At 41.6% G+C, this 14449-nt stretch overlaps 1 protein-coding gene across 3 annotated transcripts in view; it reads left to right on the forward strand.

Annotated features, from left to right (window-relative positions):
• The window catches only part of VSTM4 (V-set and transmembrane domain containing 4), a 454962-nt gene that overhangs the window by 121692 nt on the left and 318821 nt on the right, over positions 1 to 14449 (forward strand). The window lies entirely within an intron of this gene.

Here is a 14449-nt window from a genome sequence, read left to right on the forward strand (position 1 = left end):
GACAAGTAACATAAATGTAGCTACAAAACTAAAGCTCTTTTTCCTTAGCACTGATCAGAAGCCCCATCATATTTCACAAGGGTGTTGTATTACAGAAGAGTCACCTGTCTGATGGAAGTAAGAAGCAAATGTCTTTTTTGCAATGAGGATCTCATGGCATTATCTTAAGAGTGTTGCAGAAACATGATGTTCTACCAAAATTGTAACTCAAGATGTTAAATGTCTGTACTTGACTCCTGAAAGTCTCTGTTATGGCTTGGTTAGATCCTTATCCTGTTTCCAATGACTGACTGCCAAATAAATTTATGCAGCTGTTGTGCTCCTCTTACGAAGTGGCTGCATTCCTGCACCACAGCAAATAACTTCTCACCCATCACAGAGTGTACTGAAGATTATGTAGGTAAAACTCCAGAGGGTAATCAGATGAAATTTGACAGAGTAGGAATTATCTGCAATGGCCAGAGTTAAACATATCATTAAATATTTGGCTACAGCTAGAACTGAGCAGTTGGACAGACTCTAGATAGAGGGGAACTCCAGAACAGTATCATAAACATTTTATTCCAACAACAGCATTTCACCAAATTTCCAGCTCCCAAGCAAGCTTGATTTGATTGCACTTAGTAGCACAGAATGTAGATGCTGCTAGTTCTTGGACAAAATACTACTACAGGGAACAGCACTGGAATCACTGGAAAAGCAAACTCGAAAGGCTTATAGGTGGAATAGAAATGAACCAGAGAGGAGAGATAAAATCCATACAGTGAAGCAGTAACGGAAATGAAGGGATACTGCACAGCAAGAAGATCAAGAGCAAACCATCAGTCTGGTGAAACCACTGTTTCACCAAATGAAACAAAGAAAACTAGTTCTTCAAAAGAAACAAAGACATAGAAACAAAAGACAAATGAAATCTGTTAAGTGAATTAGTTATTCACTCGGCAAAATTGGTTCTGGATTTCACCTTTGGCAAGAAATGTGTGGATTTGCCTGAAGTACAGAGCATACACCATTTAAGTCCCATTGACTTCCATAGGGCTATGCTTGCACTTACATGTAGGTACCTAAGTCATTAGTCTACTGAGACAAAGGCACAATGCACAGTCCTTGCCAATGGCAAACTCTTGCTGTCTGTCATGAACCTGGTATGAGGCAAACAAGCCCAGCTAAAGCAAAATTTCAATATTCAACTTCACAGCAATTTCTGATTAAAAGAATCCAGGTCCATAATTTATTAATAAACTTTATAACTTTCAAAGACCTTTACAAAGTCCTGCTTAATTAAAACTCCCATAGTCACAGTATAGGTAATTATGTGGTGGTATGGGTCAGGGAAATTAAAAAGAAAGTTTGGGTTAACCAATCCCACCCAGTGACCTCAGCTAGAGGTACCTTCCTTGCCTGCAGGGCCTGGATTAAGCCGAGTTGAGCAAGGGCCCAAGTTCCCTTTTCCCACACTGAAAGAGAATCTCAAATATGTCAACAATATCTAAGGAAATCAGGGGAAGAGAAACAAGAACAACTGGAGACCTGGAATGTCGGCATACAGGAATGGGGCAGAAAGCACCAGAGGGATGCTGATGTGCCCAACTCCATCCCAAGAATTATTTCAACAAAATCCAGTGGGTGCCCAAATCACAGACCAACTTCAGATCAGTGTCAGTGTGGTGGTATCAATAAGGAAATACTTGCAGAACAAAGCTAAGACACAGGGAACAACATCAGAGAAAAATTTAGCTTTAGTCATGAATTTCCTGGGAGAAAGTTGCAATTTTCAGTAGGGTAGTTGTCCTTCCAGACAAATTCCACCCGCTAGAAGCAGGAAATGGTAATAACAGGCAAGGCTGTTTCATGTGGACTCACGTGCCAGAGGCAGAGTTCCCTCTAAAATGAATTTCAAAATTGCTATCACTGATGGCAATGTGTGAAACAGAAAAAGGTCAGCCCAACTCTGAAATACCAGGCTGAGCTGCCAGGGCTAGGGAGAAGTTTTTGGCAGACTTTATAGTCCTTTGGTCCACTTTGGTGGCAGACTCAAATAAAAGGCTAAATACCCACGCTGGGTGTGAGACAGAGGTGGGTGAATGCATTTTCCAGCCCATAAGAGAAACAGGTTTTAACACAAAGATCCAGGTACAAACTCTATCAATGACTATTGCAGGGGCATTAAACTATAAGGAGGGCAGCAAACAAACTGTGAGTGTTTGAATACAAAGCATAAATCATGTGTCCAGGACAGGGGTCACCTTGTTTTCTTGCAAGTACAGATTGTGCCTGCAGCAGCCATGGGGGTGTGCAGACCCAGGGCAGAGGTGTGAATGCCGGAGGCATGCAGAGGGCCAGCCCTGTCCCCAGAGCTTTGACTGGCATAGAGACAAGCACATAGAAGAAACTGGCTCCTTCACACCCTCAAAACTCTGAATGGGTTGAAAGGGAGCAGGAAATCCTGCCCAATTCCTATGCTGGAAGGCTCTGGAGAGGTGATGGGGGAGGCAGCCACCAAGAAGGGGGCAGAGGAGCACTGTGGGCAGATACCAAGGAGCGCGTGGGATAAAGCTGCCTGGCATTTGGAAACCACACAGAGGCCAAAGAGATGGAGCCCCCAGAGGAGGGCAAGTGCAGATCTGCAGTGGTTTTTGAAAGGGGCTAACCCAGCTACGTAGCAGGCAGTGTTTTGATGCAAAAATGGGAGTTGGATGCTATGTTAACAGCACTTTAGGTACCCTGACAACTGCAACCTGCTGTCAATATGCTCTGAGAGCAAGTCTGACAGCCACAGGTTTGGGAAAACCCAGCAGGGACAACAGGGCCAATGTCTGGACCCTGGTAGTGAATGCTAAGTGCAGCAAAGATTTCACCTTAGCTGGAATGGCCTAAAGGAATTCTGGTCTCCTAGTCAGTCCAGACCTGATAAAGCTGGCTATTGCTACTGACAGTGGACCTCAAGTGACTTCCCAGTAAATTCCTCCCTGCCCCAAAAAATGGAACAGTATCCATCCCAGGCTGAGAGGCAGGAGAGGGGATCCCACTCCTGGAAGTCCAGAGTTTGCCACATTAGGATGAACAAACAGCATTATTACTTCTTTGCCCCTTTAGGAGTATTCCTGACCAAACTAGGTGTGTAAATCCATCGCTTTCTGGTCCCTGTTGCAGGAGCAACTCAGAGGACAAGCCTTGAGAGGAGCCCAAAAAGGTCCTGGAATCTATCCCCGCAGATCTTCAGGGCTCACCTGCTTTAGCAGGGGGTTGGACTAGATGATTTCCAGAGGTCTCTTCAAGCCTAATTTCTTCTGTGAGTCTAATAATCTCCCTTGTGACAAATATCAAATGACTTCACTCGCCTAGGCCAAGCCCCAAACCAACAAGCAATCTTGGAGCAGGAAGGCTTCTTCTATAACTTGGTAAAATGAAAAAAAGCCTTGAACTCCTGGAAGGGTGGAGGAGCACAGCTATGAGTGGTGGCACGTTGGCTGCTCCTCAGCCTTCCCTCCACTCCCAAGCAGCTGCTAATGACTCACTCACCTCAGAAACACTGCCAAGAGTCATAGGAGCCATACAGACTGGGGGGAGAATTCCTTTCTCTTCTGTGTCCAATAATATTTATTGAATAACAATGCTACCAGCTCTGAATCACTGCTTCTGACGGAGGTCAGGTGGTGAACAAACGTGCTCCTCCGCTGCTTCCAAATTGGCTTCCTTGGCACAATGTTGGTACTAAAAGGCTCAATGACTGAACCCCTTCTGTCAAAAATCCACCTGGAGATTAAATCTAGAGCTGAGTGACAGTTTCCTTTCAGATACAGAGCACATGAGAAACTTGGCTAGGTTGAGGTTTGAACAGAAGTGAAGCTGTTTGAACTGTGAAAAGAGGCCGTTTGTCAGAAGGCATTTTGCCTGGGCCTTGAACAGCAAAATGCTGTACGTGTGATGGTTTTTATGATAGGCCCGCACTACCACCATAGGAAAACAATAATATGTTTTTTTAAACTACTCCAAGATAAATCACAAGTAGTGCACTATTATTGATTTATTTATATCTCAGTGGAATATTTGAGCCATATATTATGGTTGAATAAACACAAATTGTTCAGAATTTTGCATTGTTTGAACTTGTCAATGGCAGGTCTTTCTTGTGTTTTCATTTAATGTAAATCAAACTGTGAAATGTATGGATGCAATTTATTTCCAGTTATGTTTATTGGACTTGGGAATGACTTATTAACCAGGGGCTTTACTCAAATTCTCATTTGATTTCCGTGGATTTGACTGCCCAGCCTCTGTGGAGCTTTCATGGCTCGAGCACTGCAGACCCTAAATCTGATATAAGAGACAACAGTGGTTTTCTCACACTGTCCTTGTGGAGTCCTGGAGAGACTCTAATGGAAAGAGTACATCCTGCAGAGCAGCGCGCTCAGAAGAAAGGGCTGGTGTCTGGGTGAAATCCCTGCTTGGCTGCCAAGTCTTCCCTTCATTGCAGCAGGGCCAGGAGTTCAGTTTCCATGTGTAATTTAACTCTGTGGGGAGACTCACCCTCCACAAGATACTATAGATCCCTCCGGTGTCAAGGAAAAGACTGCAAGGATTCAAGAGAAGTTAGTCTTTATGCAATTTTGAAATAAGGGAAACAAACCCTAATAATGCTAACCAAATCCAGATCAGAGAGGACAAAAAGGGTCTAAAAGTAGTGGAATGGTTCGCAGCCCATGCCTGTTCACGCCACATCTGACGAGGGCCTCTTTCTCAGATGGAACAGACACAGCAGCCATGTCTGGAGTGCAAGAAGGACACAGGCTTTTCAGTCTTCTTTTGATTTCACCAACTGAAAAATCCTGACCTGACACCTCCACAGAAGCTGCTATGATGATTCTTCTTCAACTCAACACTTCACTGAGTCCCCTGTGGGCCTTGGGGAAGTTCAAGTGAAAGCTTAGCCATGATGAAGTCAATAACTGTGACTGTCAATACTGCCACCCTGTGACAGGCTTCCCCCTTGTGAGCTAGTGGAAGTCTCTCATCGGTGTGTACCTCAGTTTCTCCAGAGAATACAGTGCTTTCCTGTTTGACTCAGGTGCCATGAGGACAAACTCCTGGTGCCTGGGGATCACTAGCTGTGACACTGGTAACAGGCACAGGAAAGTCTGTGTGGGTCACTGGACACATTCCATTCTTCTGACACTTGAATCCAAAAGTGCTTTTAAATCAAAACATCACTGGTTAAACTCAATCCTTAGTGAACAGCAGCCAGTAAATTTTTTAGCCTAAATTATTAAGAGAGCATTGCATACTTTATAACTGCATGTTTGAAAGTACTCATGAGGTCAGACTCTCCTTTTAGCCCCAGCAACATAAAGTTGGAGTCATTGCCTGACTCCAAGGCAGTTACTCCAGATTTATTTCAGGGTAACTCTGAGCAGGGTCCTGGGTTTTGTTTATGACTTTTCATTTGTATTTTGTGAAAACTTAATAAAAATCTTTTAAAACTGAAAAACATGGTTCCATAAACCACACATATGGGATCTTTAAACTCGACCGACTTATGAACTTAACCCTGACTTGTCTTAGCCTTTTCAGCAGCTAGCACTCTTCAGCCCTGTCTGTATTTACAGAGGTCAGAAAAACCTTAGGTAGCCAACTCTTGCCTTTGCCTAAAACAGTAATAGGAACATGACAAAACTGAATCACGATGTCCTGAAATGGAAAAAAAAGAAATGCAGAAAATTAGATTAGACAGCTGAGAGAATCCAACTTAATGAGTGTAAAGTGGAGACCTTGCCCAGATTGGGTAGGATATGGCTTCAGGTAATACTGGAACCTATTTAGTGGTGCTCATACACAATTAGTAGCCTTTTTTTTTAGAGTTTATATTAATGTAGTGGGAAAATTACGTGCCCTTTCTTAGATGTCTTTCGCTCAAAATTCTGCTTCTGACTGGCTCTATCCATGCTAGTGACAGTGATCCAGAGATTTTAAGGCATGGGATTTGACAAGTCTATTCTGAACTGCTCAAAGATGGCTAAGGGCTTTTACACAGTGATTTTCACATGAGACTCAACAGGCTGATACAGGGTATATCTAATGCAAGGTATTTGGTTTTGATTCAAATGATTTGAGGGACAGAGAGTTCGCAGGTTATTACCTCAACTAGCAATTTTTTCCTAGATCTGACAATCCTCCCTGATGAAAATCAAGGTGTTTTTGAACATTCTGATGCAATTCCATTGATTTCAGTGAAGTTCCTCCTGGGTGAAGGAAACTTTGAAGAATGGGAGAGTAGAAAGATTGGTTTGGATTCAGTCCTGAGATAAGGCCCTCCGGCTTAAACTCAATAGATCTGTGCCACTTCCTGTCTCCTGAGGATACGCCTCCTTGCTTTGCTCCTGAGCAAAAATAGATTAAAAAAAAAAGGTGATGCAGACTAAAATGTCAAAACTGCCTCAGAAAAAAAAATTAATTTGTTGAGAAATGACGAGCAGATCTCTCCAGAGGCTTTGAAAACCTTCAGGTTTTTCAGGAGCTGTAAAAAAGTGAAGAACAGAAGACTATTTAATGGCCTGATCTCACATCCCTGGAAAGCCAGTGACAGCATAACCCAAGGAATACAGCATTAGATTATGGAGAATATAATAATATAAGAAAGATTAACTAAAGATATTAGTTTAAAGCAGGGATGGTGTGGTATGCCTCAGTTAGCATCAATGGAAAAACACTGATTTATCCCACAGGGAAACCAGCCACAAAATCCCCAGGAGCCGTAGGAGAGCAGCTCCCTGCTTGAATACCAAGAGCTGCCCTCCCCATGGGCGCTCACAGGGATGCCACAGGCTCACCTTGGTGCTCATGGGCAGCCTTGAGCTCTTCAGACTCCCAGACCGCCACAATCTCCACCTGGGTTGGTAAATATTTCTGGTGCTACTTGGAGATGCTCTGAGCAATATAGACTGCCCAGTGCAGCTGCTTACTTTTTGACAGCTGTAGCCAGTGGTCAGACAAACAGCAGCAACCAGCTTCATGTTGCAGATGGCAGAGTCTGCCCAGAAAACCAAGGCCTTGATCTCTCTGGGTGATGTAGGCAAGTGCTTTCCAAACTCTTGTATACCTTATTGCAAGCTCCTTGGGGACCAGTCCACTACTCAGTTCTTCTTAAAGGGAGATTCAACACAATGGGACCCTCATCTACTTTGGCACCACATAAGCACATACTAAAAGACTGGAGAGCTGGAGAGCTGCCTACTTCAGGAAGTATCTAACAACTGAGAAACACCAGTACAGGGTATGGGCCAACTGGGTCACTGATACTGGGCATTACTAAGCACTTTCCTTAATGATTTATAAATAAAGACGTGGAAAGCTGGATCAGTTGTTAAGGTGAGACCTTTTTAATGACTCTAACTAGAGGTAAAAAAAGATGTATAGGGAAAATGTAATTATTTGTGAAATGAGTACCAGGCATCTCCTGAGACGTTGGAAATCTTAGACTTGCTCCATAGACTGGAGGAAGGCAGGCAAGCAGAGCAACAGAACAGGTAATAGTAAAGCAGGGACCTTACTGAAGGACTATACAGCCAGAGCAGACAAACTCAGCCTAAGCTCTAAGCATGCTCCTCTGGCAAAAAATAGCTGCAAGTGCAATGGGAGGAGACACAAAGCAGGAGAGGGATGACTTTCCCCACGTCTGTATTAGTCACATGCTGGGTCACTGCTGCCAATTTGAGCGTCTTTCAGAAAATGATGCTGGATGTTTGGGAAGGAAGCAGAAAGGAACCTTTGAAATGATGTAAAGGCTCTCCAGCACAGGTCTTGAGAGATGTCACCAGAAGGGGAAGTCCACAGGCTGCAGCCCTCAACATTTCATCATCAAACATTCTCCTGGTAGCAAGGCATCTAAAGAACTCCACACACTCAGCTTCTCAAAAAAACCCATTTAGTGGCAATTTCATTTTGGTGTCTGAATATCCTCACGTGGATGATACATCAGTCACCAACAGATTCTTTCAATCTTGAATGGAAAATATTAACATGAACCAATAGCTGGCAAATCAAAGTCATAGAAATTCCAGTTGGAAATTTATCCATATTTTATATTTTTATCAGTGTTTGTCATTAGATATTGAAGAAAATTACCTACAAAATCGGAGGATACCTTCATCTCTTGAATTACTCAGATCACAGTTAAAGTCCACCCTGGAAGACACTTTTTGCTAGCACACATTACTGAACTCTATCCAGGAGTAACTGCAAAGTGAAGTGGTCTGTGATGTACAAGGAATCAGACTCAATGACTCCCTTGCAGGTTTGGCAGTGTTGCAATAATACCAGTAATCTAAAGGCAACTGTGTTTTCTCAGTCTTTGGCAGGCAAAAGCAGGCAGTCAAGCACCACCATGCCACCCAGCTGGTAGAGTTAAGATTTCCTCAGAAGGACAACTATCCCATTAATTACCCCAATGCTGCTCATAATGGTCTTCTCCTAAGCCTTCTGGAAAGTCAGTTTTAAGCTGCAGTAGACTGACTTTGAGAAACAAATAACTGCTTCTCAGGCCTATGGTCTGTGGTCTCATTTTGAATCAATCAGTGCAGCACACAGGTGGTGGAGGGAAGCATTCTAGCCCAGGGCAGGAGGACTCAGTGAGCACAGCCAAAATAAGCTTTTATGTCCCAGCTGACATCTGTGGGAATGGACAGGTCTTTCATAACGTGGGACATACACTATTTATATAAAGGGATCCCTAACCACTTTAGTATTTATTATTTTTTAAAAGAAGCTGGATACTGCAAGGGGGAGCGAATATGTTTTCGTACCTCAAGAATATTACTCCTTTACATGACACCAGCGTTTTAACAACTCATTTATATTCTCTTGTCTAGAGAAGAAGGCATTTATTTACCAGCAAATTCCTATTATTTCTAAGGAATCAGAGAAGAATAACACTTCTTCGTTTCTTACTCATGTTGATTTTGTAAGTTCTTCCATGCATGTCAGTTTTTGAGGATTTTTTTTCCCTTCAACAGTGGTTCATGGACATCTAATCTTCAGCTGAATCTGTAATGGTCTTAGAGAACTGCTGGATGACATGGTCCAGACCTTAAGCCTTACATAACTCAGGCTCACTGCTGATTGAATATATATAGCTGCAATTTATTTTGCACATTCAAATTAGGAATATAAGGAAAACTTTTCAAATTATAAGGCTGAACACCATTTTTACAGATGGCTTTTTCTGCCAGCGGACAATTTGTTCTCCTCATATAAACATTAGAAAAGTGTAAGCATCTGCTCTTAATTAGTTCCCTTGCACAAGTTACCAATGCACATAACTCACACTTCCTCATGATCACTGCTGAGACCTGAGATGATTAGTTTGTTTGCACACTGCTCCCTGGAATGAGACAAAGCTGAAGACCTGGAATCACAGCTGTTCTCTCTTCACCAGAAATCAAACCTAATTTTATTGGAATGATGAAAATTGCCAAGATCAGATGACCCTGGGAAGCTAACACAAGTTAATTGGGCCCCAGTTGACCTTAATGCAACCACATGAATTTGGGGAAAATCTGGCCAGTATTTGATTAATTTGTTTATAGAACATGTTGTTTGAATGATTTTTCTATGTTAAAGTAGGTCTTCTTACCCAGTAAATTGTTTGCACGTTTTACCCCTTAAGCCATTGTAGCTTCCTCACTGTAGCTGGGACAAAGCCATGGTACATCTTTCAGAGTACGTTTAGCTGTAACCCTGCTCTGCCACCTAACACCTGAGCTTTAGATCCAGAGCAAATTAGGTTTTGGTTCTGGATATGGTATAAAACCTTGTCACACTCAAGTGACACAGAGAATCAACAGGGCCATCCAGCAACTATTTCTTTCTCTACAGGTGATTAGAGTACTGTATGGTATAAATCTTTCCAGAAACCCTCACTCAAACTCATCTTTAATGTTTTCAGTGATGTTATCAAAGCTTTATGTGATCCTTAAAAGTTTCCAGAAATGTTTCTCTGGAAAGAATTTTCCTCAAACATTTTTTCAAACAAAAGAAAAAAACTATTAGACTGATTTGGAAAGAAATAAAACATAGAGTTCAAGCCTTCCTATATTTTAATATCTGACAGAAATATCTCATATGCCTTGTACCAATACGGATCCAGTTAACAAAAGTGTAGTGAACCTCAGAAACCCCCCCTCTCTATACAACAGTACAGTCACATTCACCCACCATATATGATCATATTGATCATCAACATACTCAAACTTTACTTATTTAAGAGCTAAACCAAAATGCTTCCTAAGCCTGGCACCTTATGTATGGTATCGTCTGACTTTATTGTTCATAAAGTAGTATAAAGAACAGCATTAAGAGAAGCTCAAACTTTTTGTAACTCTTCACATTTTATCATCAATTAAAGTGGCCACTCTTGTATATATTTAAAAACAAATAAATTTAAAAATATTGTGACAAAAAAATCTTACAGTCTAATGCCACATTAGCAAGAAACTACATCTTAAAGGGTGTGGAGCTTCTAATTACACCTGTCTGAAGGAAAATTTCTTTGCAGTAGTCAAAAAACCTTCCAAAGCACTTAAGTATCATTAACCCCGTTTTTAAAACAGGTAATGATCCCAAGAATGGAAGAACAGAAGATTCTTAACTCAATATCATCCAGCATACCATTATTGACTCCAGTTATTCAGACCCTGCTTCATTCTCTGCTCACAGAAATACTGCTCTTTTTCCAAGAATGTGTAATAACCCATATGCTGAGGTGGTTTTATTTTCCAGAGATGAATGTTTTCTTAATCTTACCTTCCTCGAATGCAGATAAAACTAGGTATGCTGCATAAAACAAAAGCACCAGAATCAATGAAATCAGTTCCTTTGCAATTGTGTCTCATGGATGAGTGACTTTGATATCTAAAATTTTATTACAACTGAGACATCTGTAAGGGGTTTTCCCCCATATGGATTCTCTCATTTCTAATAATGTGCACTCTTTTTCTTCTCTTTTCCCTACTGTCCTGATTTTCTTTCACCTGACCATCTGCTCTGAGAAGCTTGCTTATCTTAAACATCTTTACTCCTCTGACAAATCGTGTGGAAGTCAGCCAACGAATTCAAAAGGTGTCAGGGACACACACAGACATATACACATACACACAATCCTCTTCTCTGCAAGAAATAAGGGCTCATTTCCCTAGACTCAACTGAAAAATCTAAAAAAAATTATACGCACATAAACTTGTCTTCTACAATTATTAAGTTATCGTAATAATTAACTTCAAATTGGAGTGATTGCTATTTCAGTTTAAATGTTGGACTTTAGTCCATTAACATGCCTGTTTAATACTGCCATGAACTTCCCTGGCATCACAGCAGTCATATATGGTACATGAACACAAAATCAGTCCTATTTGCTTTAATTAATACAGTGACTGCAGTGTGTAGAGATCTACTAAATACTTGGAATGGGAAAGAAAATGTACTATTCTTCTTCCTCAATAGACCAGGGCAAAGACCACCAAGTTTGTTTTTGAAGTATCTAAATAGTCTTGTGCTATTTATTTTTTCAGCAATGAGCTTCATCCTTTCTGTGTGGTCAGGTCTGCCTGATTATGAAAAGAAGTGGTTCTGATAGAGTCGTGTTTCTACAGCAGCTCTTTAAATGTTCTTTGATTGTGAAATTCAAGGGACCATGCTGCAAACACCCTCACAAAGGGCCAGAATTTCAAAGTTCACACTCAGCTTTGCACTATGTGTGGCAAATAGCAGTGTTAGGATGTGATCTGGACTGTGCCTCTTGGAGATTAGTGGAAGATTTTGTTACGAGAACATAATTTAAAAATACCAATTAACTGAGCACAAAATACTTTGCACAAAACACTTCCAGTTAAAAGATTTTTGCCTAAACATGCATTCTTGATGCATCATGCTCCACAGTTCCTCATTGAAAAGTATTCTTTTACCAATTTCACAGCTAGATTGTCAGTTAAAAGTAACAGAAGCTGGCAGTTTTGGTGAGCAGATTCTCCAGATCACTGTAAGGATCTCTGAATTTGGGTTCTTATTTGATTCAGGCTGAAATCACCTTAAAAAATGCATAAACATTTTAGCAAACTAGAAAGCAGGTTTTGTTCAGTTCTAGTGTTCCCTTCCACCATGAGCTGGCCAATCCTTGTCTTAGAAAGTGTCTCATCAAAGCAACATCAATGTTGCTTTGTGCCATTGACTAAAGACCTTGCTGTGGTCTCTTATCACCTCTTTCAGAGAAGATAAGCCATTTGCTGCTGCAGGCTGCTATTCCAGAGCCAAGAAAACCCTCCACCTTCTTGCTTGGTTTTCACAGAATGCTTACTCAAGCAAAGGTCCCATTGACTTTCAGTGGGTGAGTGGTATACAAGTAGGAACTTCAAGATTTGGCCAACACATGTTTTGTAAGTAAATGCTAAGGGAAAAGCAATTTGATCTCATTTCAAAGCCTGGCAGAACACAATATAGCATAACCACTAAAAAATCTAAGACAGAATTTCATCAAGCAAAAACAAACACTGTTCAGAAACTCAGCAGGAGACAGCCAATCCTGAGCCTACAATAATTGCAACGTTGAGAATAGGAGTAAATTCCCTGAAGATGCTCCATACAGTAGCAAACCATCTGTCTAAACATTTGCAGAAAAGGCTCATGTTTGAAAACCCTGGATCTCTCCAAGGCCTTTGCCATTGGCTTTGGAAGTGTAATGACATGGGATATTCACAGATGTTCTTCCCAAATGTCCCCCACTCTCTGAAAGCAGATGGATCTTAAAGACTGCAAAATGAACTACCAGGAAAGACAACAAAACCTTTTTCCGCCTCCTGTTGCCTTTCTCTACAGTAGGGACTGAGGCTTCAAAATTCAATTAGCATTTTTCTGCTGATGGGCAACAGTAAATAAAAGGTTTTCTTCAGAGACTGACCATCACTGAAAGTGACCCCCACATAGAATTTCATCAAGGTGCCCTTACATATGGTCCTGGACCACCAACCCTATCCTTTAGAACAAACATCTGTGATTCACAGCAGCTCCAGAGAATATTTTCTAATATATCTTGGGAAAATGATGACAGCTGTTGAGACCTAGCAAACACTGAGCCCTGGGTTTTTGCAGAGCAAGTCCAATTCATCACTAATATATCTGAAAACTCCAGTCCACAGCAAGGTCTTTAGTCAATGGCACAAGTTTGTAAAGCAGAAAATAATTCATACTGCAGTATAAAAGCAACGATGTTTGGAGTTAAGGGTCAGCTGCCAGTTCTTTTGTGAGCTCTGTTTTTCAGGGGTTTTGAACTTGAACAACTACACACAATGTCAAGTTGACAGTCTCAATGATTTTGCAAACAATGGATTAACTTTCTTAACTGATTTCAACACTTACAGTGAGGTTTAATGGGAATTTTAGAAGTTGTGAAAAGAAAGCCTGCTGAGAGACATTTGAACAGCAATGTGCAAGTCCCTGTACTCGGCACAGTGTCCAACGCCAGAGGAGACTTCCTCTGCTGAGCTTCACCCAGCGAAGAAAAAGCCAAGAACAGGTTCACCCCTATATAGTGTCCTGCAAGTGGCCCTCACAAGCAGATAGATGAAGATTGACACTACAGGAACTTCATGCTGTGGAAAATCTAAACAGAATATTTCACTTGCAACCAGCTTTTTTCTCAGCATCTGGCTGAACTCTTTGAGTTGGGTTTTCATTCCCCACTTACCTGCACAGGCCTTCCTTGGTGGCTGGACTACATCACCCACACTGTGTCGTGATCTCTCTCCCTATAGCTTGGCTGCCACAGGATGCTGATTTGAGACACTCCATTCCATGGATTGCTCCATCAACAAAACAAAGCTGCTGACAAATTGTTGAGCCTTGGCTCGGGAAGAAATTCCAAACAGATTTTTGCACTTCATCTGAAGCATGCAAAGAAGAGAAGGAGGGGCTTTGCCACTGGACTACCTCCCATTGTCATCTGGCTACTGTCAGGATAAACCTGCTCTGAAAGACTCACCTCAACCTCTATTTGCTGCAGGGTAGTTGTTCAGTTTGGGGCTAGCTATATGGCACCTATATATGAGTAATTGGTGGAGACAACTGGTTCTAAGCACCAGCATCTGTGTTTCATAAAGCAACATGAGGATCTGGTAGATGTAGTCCACCAGACCTCCCAGAGAACTGACAAGAGAACTGACAAGAATCAACTCAGCCCCCCCATGGGCTTCTAGGTAACTGCAGCTCAGCATTTTCCCCACTTAGTGGCCTGATCCAGCACCAGATTGTTGCCATCTATAAAGGAGTATTCTCTAAAGTTCTGAGCTTTTTCTCGGCTTTACTCTGGATCTCACTTAAACCTGATGCCACATCATTTGGACACCAGGCAAGTTGGGGCTGAAATACATGCTCAAATTCATCCTTAAAATCTAAGCCACAGATATGT

This window comes from Pezoporus flaviventris, unplaced genomic scaffold, assembly GCF_033815535.1.
Source record: "Pezoporus flaviventris isolate CSIRO_AGI_PZ_B2104156 unplaced genomic scaffold, CSIRO_AGI_Pfla_v1 ptg000029l, whole genome shotgun sequence".
Lineage (NCBI taxonomy): Eukaryota > Metazoa > Chordata > Aves > Psittaciformes > Psittacidae > Pezoporus > Pezoporus flaviventris.